Genomic DNA, 12,296 nt, shown 5'->3' with positions numbered 1-12,296 from the left:
AAGAGAGGCCATTTCCCCTGGACATAGGCTGACTAGGGACCTCCTGACTTTTCAGACAGGGCGCCCTTCCTTCACCAGGTCGCTTTCCGGTGCACTGGGTTTGCCCAGAGCCCTCCTGTACATGCCGTCGCAGGATATTCAACTCCGGCACTGCTGACATTTGGGGCTTCTTTGCTGCGGGGGAGGGGGGTGCTGTCCTGGGCATTGCAGGACGTTCAGTGGCATCCCTAGCTCCCACCCACAAACGCTAATGGCACCACCCTTCCCACATTTGTGACAATAAAACATGTCTGCAGACATCACCAAATGTCCCCCGGAGAGGGGCTAAGCAAAATCACCCCAGCTGAGAACCACTGTGCTAGAGCAAGGTGACTGTGAGCCTCTGGAGGCAAGGACTGTGCCAGCACTTCTTAGAGGCAGTTGGGTCCAGTGACCCGCATAGAACCCTCTGGGCTGTGCATTAACAACTGTGGTCTTGTTCAGGCCTCACTTCTCTGACCTTCAGTGTCGTCCTCTGTAAGTGCTCAGGGTTGGCGCTTTGCATGGATTTTCTCACCTAACCTTCATCACATTTTTCTGGAAAAGGAACTGTCCCTATTTTATAGCTGAGGGAATTGAGACTCAGAGAACTTAGGCAACTTACTCAAGAACACACAACAAGGAGGCAGGCAGTTTGATTCCAGAGCCCGTGGTCTTACCCACAGTTCTGTTCTTCCTCCCAAAAGAGGGGCTTGGGCCTGAGACCGCCTCTGAAGTCCTTTGCAGTTCTACCACGTTGCCATTCTTTCGACGCTGTTGCTATAAAAGAGTGTTCACTGGGCATCCTGTAGTGTATCCCCCGACCCCACCCTCCAGGACAGCACTTGCTCACACTTTCCCCCAGTCCATAGGCTGCTACTGTGTTCTAAGTACTGTGCCAGGACCCAGCTGTCAATGACACGTGGAGTTCACCCTCTAGTGAGGAGGCAGATATTAAACAGCCTGTTAGATGTTTGTTTCAACCATGATAAGGGCCTAACCCAGCCCAGAGGGCCAGAGAAGGAACAAACTAGTGCAGTCTGATGGCTACACAGGAGTTAACCCCCCGAAGGTGAGGAAAGCCGGTGCCAAGGAAGAGCAGGTGCACACGGCCCGGGGGGGGGGGGCAGGGACGATGAGCTCTGCTGGTTCCAAAACCCACCAGGCAGAGGGTGCAGGAGGAACCTGTGGCGGTGGGCAGAACCTGCAGGTCTTGGTAAGAATTCCCACCTTTATCCTAGAAGCCACCAGAGGCCATTCCAGGGTGAAATAAGGAGTGACACGATCAGGTGAGTGTGTTGTCCAGAACAACTAGAGTGAACTGTGGGAAGACTAGTTGAGGGGTGCAAGGGAATATGTGGGGAGACCTGATGGGCTGCTGGCCAGTCTAGGGGAGGGTGATCGAGGCTGCAGGATGACAAACAGGGGGGACAGAGAGAAGTAGCAGACTCCACAGACATTTCACATGCAGAGTGTAGGGGAACAGGTGGGGCTGGTGCTATTCATGGGAGGCGGGGCCCAGGTGTGGCGTGGAGCTCAGGAGTTCTACGTGGGTACTTTGCGTTAGAGAGGTGCTGTACAGACAACAGTGGCTTGAATGACTGACTGATCTAAGTGATTCATTGATAAATGACACTGAGACTTTCTCCTCAGGCGAGGCTCACTGTGAGCCCCCACTGACTCAGGACACACCCTGGACAGGAGCAGATAAACCAGAGAGAAGGCACATGTGCAGGCGGCCCAGCCCTGGGGATCGAGCGCACGTAATGAAAATGTAAGTTATTATTACTAGTACCTTACGAGCTCCGGCAAGATCGCAGTCAAAGGGGGGGCTGCTGCAGCCTGTAATACAATATAAATGGGCTCTCGGGTGGCAGTTGGCTGTTGCATTGATTCTTATTCACTCAGAAGCTAAATCACAGTGCTAATGTGAAACATGTGTGAAATATCCCTTTTTCATGCACTAGCAATGAAAGGACTTCACAAATCTGTAGCCAAATGAAAGTACTTATGAGTAATGGGAGTCTACACATGGGCATCATTTTATTACCACGTACAAGCCAGCTTCCTCAAAGCTTTGCCTTGGTGTTAAGAAAGCACTCCTGCCACCCGGGGAGATGCGGAAACACCAGCACAAGGCCCCTCCCTGAGAAAGTGACACTTGACACCAAGTGGTTGCGTCTAGAACCACAGGATGTCAGGGAGGGAAAGGGCCTCAGGCCACTCAGCCCACCTGTGTGACCGATGAGGGGAGGGACCTGTACTCGGTCACCAGGTCATCAGTGACAAATCTGGGGCTGGAATCCATGCCCTCGTACTAGTCCAGGCAACACACTGCTTCTACCCCTGCATGCACGACCCCGGAAAACCTTTCTAGACATTCCACATCCCTAGGGCCCGGGGTACTTGAGTCTCCACTGAAACCATAGGAGGCAAGGGAGTGAAGATTATTTCTAACAGCACAGGTTGGCAGGTGAAGGACACTGCATCCTGTCAGGTGTTTCCGTGACTATGGGATGCTGGGGAGGGGCGGGCAGAGTCACTTGGGAGAACAGGGTGCAGGAATCTGTGAGTAAGCCTTGTTCACTTATCTACAGAGGGTGCGAAAAAAATGTGTACACATTTTAAGAAAGGAAAAAACTGTAATAAAATTGTAATAATATATACCGATAACAAAAGATGAATACAAGTCACGTTTGACACCTGCAATTATAAAAGGTGCTCAAAGTGATTACCATCAGCGAACAGACACTTCTGATTACGGCCAACTACTGCTTGAGCAACGTTGACCAACGTGTCCACTTGTATACATTTTTTGGCACCCCTGGTATTTACAGATAATGTATACCCTGCCTATTTCTAGGAAAGATGTGGGGTGATTTATAATATAAAACATACGTACAACGAAATAGCTCAGGCTGTCATCAGATTGCACAATTGTTTTTAATAGCAAGAAAACTGGAAATGACCTAAGTGTCTCTCTATAAGAGGCTGGTTTAAAAAACAACTCTGACCACACACACCGTGGAATACTACACAACTATTGAAAAAACTGAGGAAGTGCTCTATGTACTAATGTGGAAAGATTTCAGGGATATAAATTTAAGAAAAAAAAACAAGGTGCAAAATAAACAGTGGGCTATCTTGTGTACAGTAAAGTGGTAAACTAAGAATATATATTCAAATTTCTGTATTTTAGCATAAAACACACTGGAAGAAGAAACCAGACAGTAATATAAATGGTTGCCTATAGGGGGCAACCAGGGGCAGGGTTGGAATAGAAGGGAACAGAGGTGAGAGTGAGAAATTTCGATGTACCCCTTTGCATGTCATTTGATTTTTAAACGATATAAATGCTTTACCTAATTAAAAAATGTAATTCAATTAAACACAGGAGGAAATGGGAAATAATTCCAGGTGCAAGGGCCAAAAATTTCTCCCTTCTGCTGCTCTGAAAAATGGGTGCTATAGTGCCATGCCTGGGCCCAGCGTGGAGGGTGCGTCACCACCCTGTAGCCAGGAGGAGGCTGGGAATGGAGTGTGGATGGGCAGACTGCTCAGGCTGGCCACAGTGGCCTGCTCTCCCTGCCTTGTCACTGGAGGGAACTGAGAAGGCTGGAGACCCAGGGCCTGCACCAGGACAGCGCCACAGAAGGCCTGCCCGGCCCTCGAGGGCTGTGCCCACAGCTTCTCCCTGACCCAGCCCTGAATCACTGTTACCCCAACTCTTGACAGTCTGTGGTTCTATGAGCAACCAAACTGCTCTAAGTGCAGTGCTCACATTCCAGGCTTCTGCCTGCCCAGGACACTCTGACACACTGTTCCGGTCACCCCACCCCGGCCTTCCTCACTCTGTTCCCAGCCTGGCCCTGGTGTCCTCAGTTCTGGAGGGCAGTGCCATGTGCCCTGGCATTGCTCAGCCACGGTACTTGTGGCAGAATAATCTGGAGAGGCGAGAGGTCAGCACCCTCAGCTAAGGATGGCAGCATCAGCTGTATAAACGTGCTCTTTCCCTCCCAGACTCCTCTCTGACCGATTCCTGGAGTAGGAGGGGGCAGCCAACCCTCAGATCAATGAAAACAGATTACCAGCACCCAGATGTCCATCGAGGACGTGGAATTAATTATATCTTATTAATAAATGATAGCCATATTATAAAAAGCTTAGAGCAAGGTGTATGAGCTGTTTTTTAAAAGATATATTAAGTCAGGTGAAAAGGAGTAAAGTGCAGGTATCCTTAACTGTGCTGGCTTTGCTGTCCTCTGAGTGTTCCTGGGAATGGCAAATTCAAATTTTGATAGCAGTGAAAAGGATTTATTTCTTTGAGGTTGAATCAGATGAAGAAAGTGTGATTCTCACATCGGTTCCAGTTAGTGAGGAACGTAATGAAGAACATCAAACGGAACCAAGCGTTTCTTCAATCTCAGACGCCAACCTGAAGATTCCTACGCCAGGTGATGAGGTTTAGCTTCCTCAAACGAGTGAACAGTTCAAAGCTTGTCCCAAACCATTTTGCCTTCAATGAATAAAGTGCGTTGGGACACGTTGCGTAACTGGTGCCAACAATTTGAGCACCGATGGCAAGAAAATAGATGTTTATCTGAGGCTCAAGGAACATGCTTACTCTGAAGAAAAACCAAACATTCCTGAAACACTACAGGAGGCCACACTGCAGTCAAGTTCAAAGAAACACAAGATGGTGACCGAGAACGCAAGGAGTCAGAAAAGTTGTAGGATGAGTGAGAGAGAGCAAATGACTGAGAGCATTGAAGTGACAGCTTCAGCTCAGGAAGCTATGGTGGCAGCATGGGCGAGACTTGCTGCAAGAGCCATTCATCCTAAGTCTGTAAATTCATGTCCCGTTCCTGCTTCTGCTGAGAACTTTCTGCTGCAGACCTGTGGTGTCAGGCGGTGTGTGGCCCATGGCACACCTCTCTTGGCAGACAGACAGGGTTGGGTTCGCCTGCAGTTCTGTGCAGGTCAGGCGTGGGGGCCCGACCCTCCTAAGACGGTCTCTGTCTTCCTGTTACCGGCCTGCACGTTCCCATCCCCAGACCCAGAAGATAACATGTTATGCCCCGATTGTGTGAAGAGGAAAAGAGGATGATGGAAAGATGAACTACAGTGAAAAAGTAGAAGCAAACTGGTTTGAACACGCCCACATCATTCCTTTTGGATTGGCCATGTCGTAATAAAGAATACATGGTGGACAGGTAGCTCACAGAAAGACAAAATGCGCCATTAAGTAAAAAGACATAAGCTGCAGAACTTAATACACAGCTCGATCCCATTTCTGTGCGATGCGGGTGTTTTTCCAGACCCATGGCAACCGTGGAAATACAGACCATGATATGGAAGTAACAATTCCCTGAATTGTTGAAGGTGATGAGCTCTGAGCAGGGAGGGAGTGAATGACAATTTCCTTCACTTTGTCAGTTAAACAGTTCTAGATAGTTTTAATTTTTTCTTATACAAAACAGTTATTATTTTTGTAATCTGAACACAGATCTCTCTCAGTCACTGCCAGGTTGGGCTGGTGGCCAAGTCAGAGATTCAGGGCAAGTGCTCCCCTCCCAACCCTGTGCCATCCAACAGATGGGAAACTGAGGCTTAGCGAGGTCAAGTGCCCCTCCCGCTTGGCATCACAGTGAGCGAATGGCAAAGCTGGGCTGATGGCTCCTTTCTCCGAGCTCTGCCCCAGGCTCTTTCCACTATGTCATGTGGCCTGACGATGAGCGTATATTTGCAGAGGGTTCTTTATGTGGCTCGTAGGGGAAATGTTGGCCAAATAGTAATAATAATAATAATAATAATAATAATAGACTTGGCACTCCAGGACTTGGCTGCCAGTTCAATATTACCGCCATTGACTGATGGAAAATTCCAGACAAATGATCATTTAAAGATGAACCATTAACTGTAAATCAAAGCCCACAGTGAGTACTAAGTTACAAAGCAAATTAGACTAAGTGGGTAAATGGATGGCTGGTCTCAGCCCCAGTGGCCACCTGACTGTACCACCAGGGCCGGGAGAAGATACATCCTCTGACTCAGAAAAGCAACAGAGGGCGGGGTCAGGGGGGGCTTCTTCAAGGAGAGTCTCTGATATAAAAATAATCACCACAGCCTCCCAAAAAGGCAGCTGAAATGGCAGAATGTATATTAATCAATGAACGAGTGTTATTAATCTTTGTCCCACGGGATTCGGAAGGCCTCGCTAACATTTCTAAGGATGGTGGCCTCTTCCAGTTGGTCACCACTTTGCAACTTAGAAAAGCCTTAACTCATCTTCCTTTGGATCCTCTCGATATCCTGTGGCTTTAACCTTCATTTCTTTCTTTTTAAATGAAGTCTTTAACCTTCATTTATTAAATTAAAAAGAATTTTCCATTACAGTTAACATACAGTATTACATTAATTTCAGGTGTACATTTAACCTTCATTTTTGTGTCTGAGGAAGCAGCTCCAAGATGAGTGAGAGAGTCACTCACAGGGTCACACAGGGCAGTGACAGAGGCAGAGCTGGACGCCAGATCTGCCCAGCGTGGCCCATGTGCTTCTCCCACAGCCCCACTCTGCCAGGGGTTACAGGGCCCGGAAAAGTGGACGAACAGCCTCTGGGAAAGCGAAACAGCCCAAAAAAGAAAAGCACAAGACAAACCAGTCTAGAGTCAGGCCCCATGCACCATGACGTGGGCACATTTCACCTCTCAGGTTTTGTCTTCTGAGCACGGTTCGTACATATGGGTTTATACGTGTGAATGCGCATGTATGCATTTTTTTTAAGTGTTTGACTAAGTCTTTATACTCCTTGAAGTGTTTTTACATACATTGCCCATTAAACTCTCTCTTCATAGTTAAATGATGTCAATAGGACAAGTAATTTAATTATATCCATTTGACGGGTAAGGAAACAGAGGCTTGGCACAACTTGTCCCATGTCTTACTTCTTCACAGTGGCAGAAGGGGGAGAAACGGAAAGTTGTGGAGGGCGCATGGGGGCCAAGGTCTCTCTCTACATCACTATTTCATGGCCCCAACCATCCCGGGAGGGACGTGTGGTTACCCCATCTTACATTTGAGGACGCTGAGACTCAGAGAGTGGAAGCCACCTGCCCCACAGCTGAGGTCAGTGGTTGCCATGAAAGTCCACAGTGAGGCCAGCTGTGTGCCAGGCGCTGGGTAGGTCCTTTCCCACAATATCAACACTAACAATAGGCAGCTGAGCTTTAAAACATACCAGAGTGGGCAGAGCTCGGCCCATGCAGGACTCTTGAGGACGAGGCATGTGTCCCACTGGTCTCTGAATGGTCACATGGCACAGAGCTGGGCCCCCTGGTGGATCTGAAGCATCCACCACACACCTGTCCTTTCCTAGGGCCTTTTCTTTCCTTCCCGCTGTGCAAGTTAAAGGACACTGTGGGCTCTTAGATAACAAGTGTCCTGGACTGCTATTGCGAATAACAAACACACCCTGGGGGGTGGGGGTCAGAGCCCCAACCAGCTCTCTGCACCCAGGAAACCAAGGCAGCTCCCAGGAACACCTCAAATCCCGTGGCCTGGACTTAAGCCACTGCTGCCCACCTTTTCCGAGATTTCCACTCACCACCCTAAAGAAAGACTGGATGATGATGATGACGATAAACATTTCCCCATGAAGGTGTGGGTGTCTCTAAGTCAGAATTTATTGCTTTGTTTCTGTGGCTTATACTTTCTTTAAAAAACCTTAAAAGAGAGGGCAGGAATGAGTGAGCATGGCCGGGGTAAGTAACCCCCGCCTCTCTCAGCTCTGGCGGGAAGACGGAAACAAGGCGTGGAGACAGATGGGGAGAGGCTGGGAGGGCCGGGCCAGGGGGAGCGTGGACCCCAGTTCCGGACAGGCAGGACTTGGCCCCCAAGTCAGATAAGACTGTAATCCAAACAAGGTTTATGTGCTCAGCTGCAGAATGTGGGCGTGTGGAGGAGGGAGACGGGGAAATGTTCCAACTGAGTGATCCAGAACCAACAAAGGGATGGCCTGTCCAAATCCTCCCCGGGCTTCAAGGCCCAGGGCAAGTGCCACCTCCTCCAGGTGGCCTTGGAGGACCACCCCAGCTAAGAGCGACCCCCCTGTCCTCTGAACCTAAACCTCTCAGCTGGCCCTCGGGCTAATGGCCTTGCTAGTCCCCATCCCTTTTCTTCTTTTTGCCTCCCCAATTCCACTGTGAGCTCCCAGAGGGCCGAGAACTTGTTTTTACCACCTCGCTGTCTTTTGAGGGTGTGACACCCACAATAGGCCATACTTTGACCTATATACAGAGCCATGAGCTTGCAAGGAAACGTTGGTGGACAGAGTTTCGAAAAATGGCAGCAAGCAATAATCAGACCACTTAACCTGGGGTCTTGGGCTTTATACTGTACAAAGCCCTTTCATGTTCTTATAAGGTAGGTGGCAGGTGATATTAAACTCATCTGCTAGGTAACAAAACTGAGAAAGATTGCGTGAGTACCTAACGACCAGTTAGTAAGCAGAAACGGCTCTGGAGCCCAGGCTTCTGCCCTTACTCCAATTCTCCTGGGAGGGGCTGGAGGGTTCTAGAATAAGTCCTTCAAAACACCTGGCAAATGATTTGGGGGACTTGCATTGCTATAGCTCCATTCAAGATGCACAGTGTGGATTAACATAACCAAGGCTTGGGAGAAACCTGTCCAGGGTTTCTTCTCCAAACTTTCCTTACCTGGAACCCTTTTGCATGAGATACCAGCATCCTATACTGGAGGGATTTCTACTGCCCCACTGTGACTTTCCTAAAGGATAAACCAGGTTCCCAGGAGAAGCTGTATATTACAGAGGAAGAAAGGCTTCAGCTAGATGAATAACGCTCTAATGATGAAATTTCAGGGCTCAGCCAGCTAATTAGAACATTTCTTCTTATTTATTTTTACTCTTTATTATTGAACTTTTAAAATATACAAAAATAGAAGAGCATAATAAATCCCTAAGTACCCATCACAATCACCAAACTAGCTTCAACGACAGTCAACATTCTGTGGTTTGCTTCTCCTACCCACTTTTTCCTTCTGAAATACTTTAAAGAAAATCCCAGACATCATATCATGTCATCTGTAAATACTTCAGTATGTAACATTGCCACAAAATTACGCACCCTCACAAATTAACAGTGATCCCTGAATATCTAACACCCAGCCTGTACCTAACTCCCTTGATTCTCTCAAATACGTCCTCCTACAGCAGACAGGCTTGAATCAGGATTCAGACTCGACCCACGGAGCGCATTTGGTTGGTGTGTCTCTTAAGACTCTGTTAATCTCCTAACAATTGCCCTTACACCTCCTGTCTACTTCCCCTCACCATTCTGTTGGAGAAGTTAGGGCATTGGTCCTAAGGAAATGGCCTCCCCTGCAGTGTGTGTCACATGTTTCTCTAGTTCCCATATAAAGTGACAGTTAGATCTACAGGCTTGAGCAGATTTAGGTTTAGCTCTCTAGCAAGTAAACGTCATGGGTGGTGCTGTGTCCTTCCCACTACGATACATCTGGCTGTCCAACTTGGAGCGAAGCTAATACTGATCCACGCGTTTGGGGCACATATCTTTGAGTAACGAGGTTCCCCCAGTGTCTCCACGATTCTATCACATTCTAGAATGTGTTTCTAGATCCATCTCTAACCCAGGATTTTCCCATTTTCTATGATTTCATGGAAGACTCTCCTACCCTTGAATTCTACAATTCTATCAGTCTATCCTTTCCTAGACTGTCTCTACATGGCCTTTTTTTTTTCTTTCAAGAAAAGACATTTTTAAATGACCCGACAAGATGGGGTCCCCACATTCCCTTCAGGCCAGGGCCACTAGTGACTCCCTGGTCTTAGCTGGAGTCCCAGAGTCTCTGCCTGTGGATTCCTCCACCCATCTCTTAGGCGATGAGTCAGAATCTCAAGGAGAACAAGAACACATAGTTCAACATGATAAATATGCATCCAAATTTTTTAAAAACCAAATTACACAAATCAAGCTTATTCTGAGAGGTTCATTTTGCCAGGGGTCTCTAGTGCTCCAATCAGCATAATTAAATAGTAAGATCTCTCTAGAATTGATTGTGGTTTTCACTTTTTTTTTTTTATCATCCAAGGACCATTTCAGCGAGATGATTTTAAGCTAATAAGAACCCCCAAATTAGAAACGAATTAAGGAGATGGAAAATACAAATGTATTTGTTTTTAGTCGGGCACTATTTTTATCAGAGGAATCATGAAAAATTAAAACTGTTAAATACTCAAAGGAAGGTTGTCAGTCAAGGGCAATGTGGCTTTCTGCCTCTCCCTGCTGCAAAATTTTAAGGTGATGTATCAGAAGCTGGTACATCCACATGGCTCTCCAGGAAGCAATAAAGACACTAATACTGAAGAACAGAAACACACACTGCTAGACTTGGCGAGGAAAGGGTGTTGCCATATAACCCTCTCAAATCTTAGGTGGTCAAGATTCCTGTATGTATACCTGGCAACTCATTAAATCCTTCTGGCACTTTCTCATGCCCATTGAATAGATGAGAACATGAAGCCCTGGGGAAGCAGAGAGATCCACACGAGGTCACACAGCAAGCTCAGAAAGAGCCAGGATTCCATTTCTACGTAAACGTGCTTGATTTTGTGAAACCTCTTCCCCACTGTCCCCCAAATGTGCCACAGATTAACTCGTAAAATAGATGTGAAGTCACAATGACACGGGTTTTAGAGGACTCTTTTAGGATTCGGGACAGCCTTGAGCACTCAGCACGAAGCCGGAGCCAGCGGCTCCAGTGGGAGGAGCCTGTGCTAGAGAAGCAGCAGTGCAGGACCCCACAGACCACCCCGGCGAGCGTCCGAGGACCACCGAGCCAGCCACCTCCCATCGAATGTTGGCCTAACCTTAAAAACACCGTTTCGGTCCCCGGGCCTGCAGAACTGCCATTCCTTCTGTAGGCTTTGTACTGATTCCAACACAGCTGACACCCGGGTCAGCTTCACGTCATCGACCTGGCCCTCCTTAGCCTGTCTCTCCACGCCAGGCCCTGAGGACAGAGAACCACCTTCGCTATTGCAGAATCCTCACCAAACCAAAGCCAAGCAGGAGAGGAAGACCTACGGAACTTCCTTCGATGGCTGCCTCGCTCCGCGTAGGCCCAGGAGGACGAGTTATGAACTTTCATGATAATCCAGGTAGATTCCAAACTCAGATGTCAGGAAAACCTCCTGCTGCCACTGACAGAGAGGCCCTTCACCTCTCCCAGAGGAGAACAGGGGACGGGGGTTCTGGCCTGAGGGGAGGAGCACGCCGCGTGAGCACGTCGCCGAGTCTGCTGGTGAGAGGACAGTTCTTGGTGGCTGAACCTGCCCTGTGATGCCAAGGGAAGGTCACCTCGGGAAGCGACCCAGCTCCCACACCAAAAACCACCCCAGGGAGGGATCTAAGAGTCTCAAGCACGTTTTATAACTTTACAAAGGACTTGCACATACCCTCCCTGATTTCAGTCTCAGAAAAACACCAGAAGGCAGGAACTATGGAACCCTTTCTTCAGGTGGGGCTGGGCACAGGCAAACTTGATTTTGCGGAGCCAGCTACATGTGTCGAGATGCTATGTGAATAAACATACGTACATGGCAATTACTGTTTTCTGCTGTTGTTGGGGGCCAGTGGCTAGAACAGCTCTCATCCCCAGAACAATAAAAAAAATGCTCCACCCCCCGAGAGAGCAACCATATTCTGGGACAATGGACTCCCTGGCTCTAAGGGGGTTCTACCTGTATTTTTATGGCGGGGGAAAGAAAGCATGTGGGTAAGGTAACTATGGGCCTTTGTTTCAAAGGCTGAGGCTGAGACAGGAGAGAGAGGGCTTGAAGGACAGCAGCTTTTGCAGGAGGATGCTGGGTGGGGAACCGAGGTAGTTGGGAAGGCTTATGTAATGGGTCCTGGAGTGGCCGGCAACCCTCACTCCACTGCAACACACAGCCTTGGTGATGTCTGCACCCTAGAGATGCAGGCAGGGACCCCAGTGTTCCCTATGGCAGAACTGACACAGCTCCCCCAGAGGACCATGCAGGTCTGGAGAAGGAGGGGCCCCAGGCAGCGGCCACTGGGCCAAGGTCCAGGCCTCACCCCCTCCCCACTTGTCGTGACCTGAGAAGCTCTATGAGATAGAGACAGAACAGTAGCAATGCCTGCTAGGAAAAGTCTGTCACACTTAGCCAGTAGGGAAACTCAAATTGGGTTTCACTGGATTTAGGAAAATAAAAAGGA

The 12,296-nt window shown here is 48.4% G+C and overlaps 1 protein-coding gene and 1 pseudogene across 3 annotated transcripts in view; one reads left to right on the top strand and one right to left on the bottom strand.

Annotated features, from left to right (window-relative positions):
• The window catches only part of ZBTB7C (zinc finger and BTB domain containing 7C), a 325,652-nt gene that overhangs the window by 239,813 nt on the left and 73,543 nt on the right, over positions 1–12,296 (bottom strand). The gene's annotated exons all lie outside the window — the stretch shown is intronic.
• Positions 4,297–5,154, top strand: LOC109441138 (developmental pluripotency-associated protein 2; annotated as a pseudogene).

Source organism: Rhinolophus sinicus, linkage group LG09 (assembly GCF_036562045.2).
Source record: "Rhinolophus sinicus isolate RSC01 linkage group LG09, ASM3656204v1, whole genome shotgun sequence".
Classification (NCBI taxonomy): domain Eukaryota; kingdom Metazoa; phylum Chordata; class Mammalia; order Chiroptera; family Rhinolophidae; genus Rhinolophus; species Rhinolophus sinicus.
The sequence above is the reverse complement of the archived record's forward strand: the minus strand, read 5'-3'. Positions and strand labels throughout refer to the sequence as shown.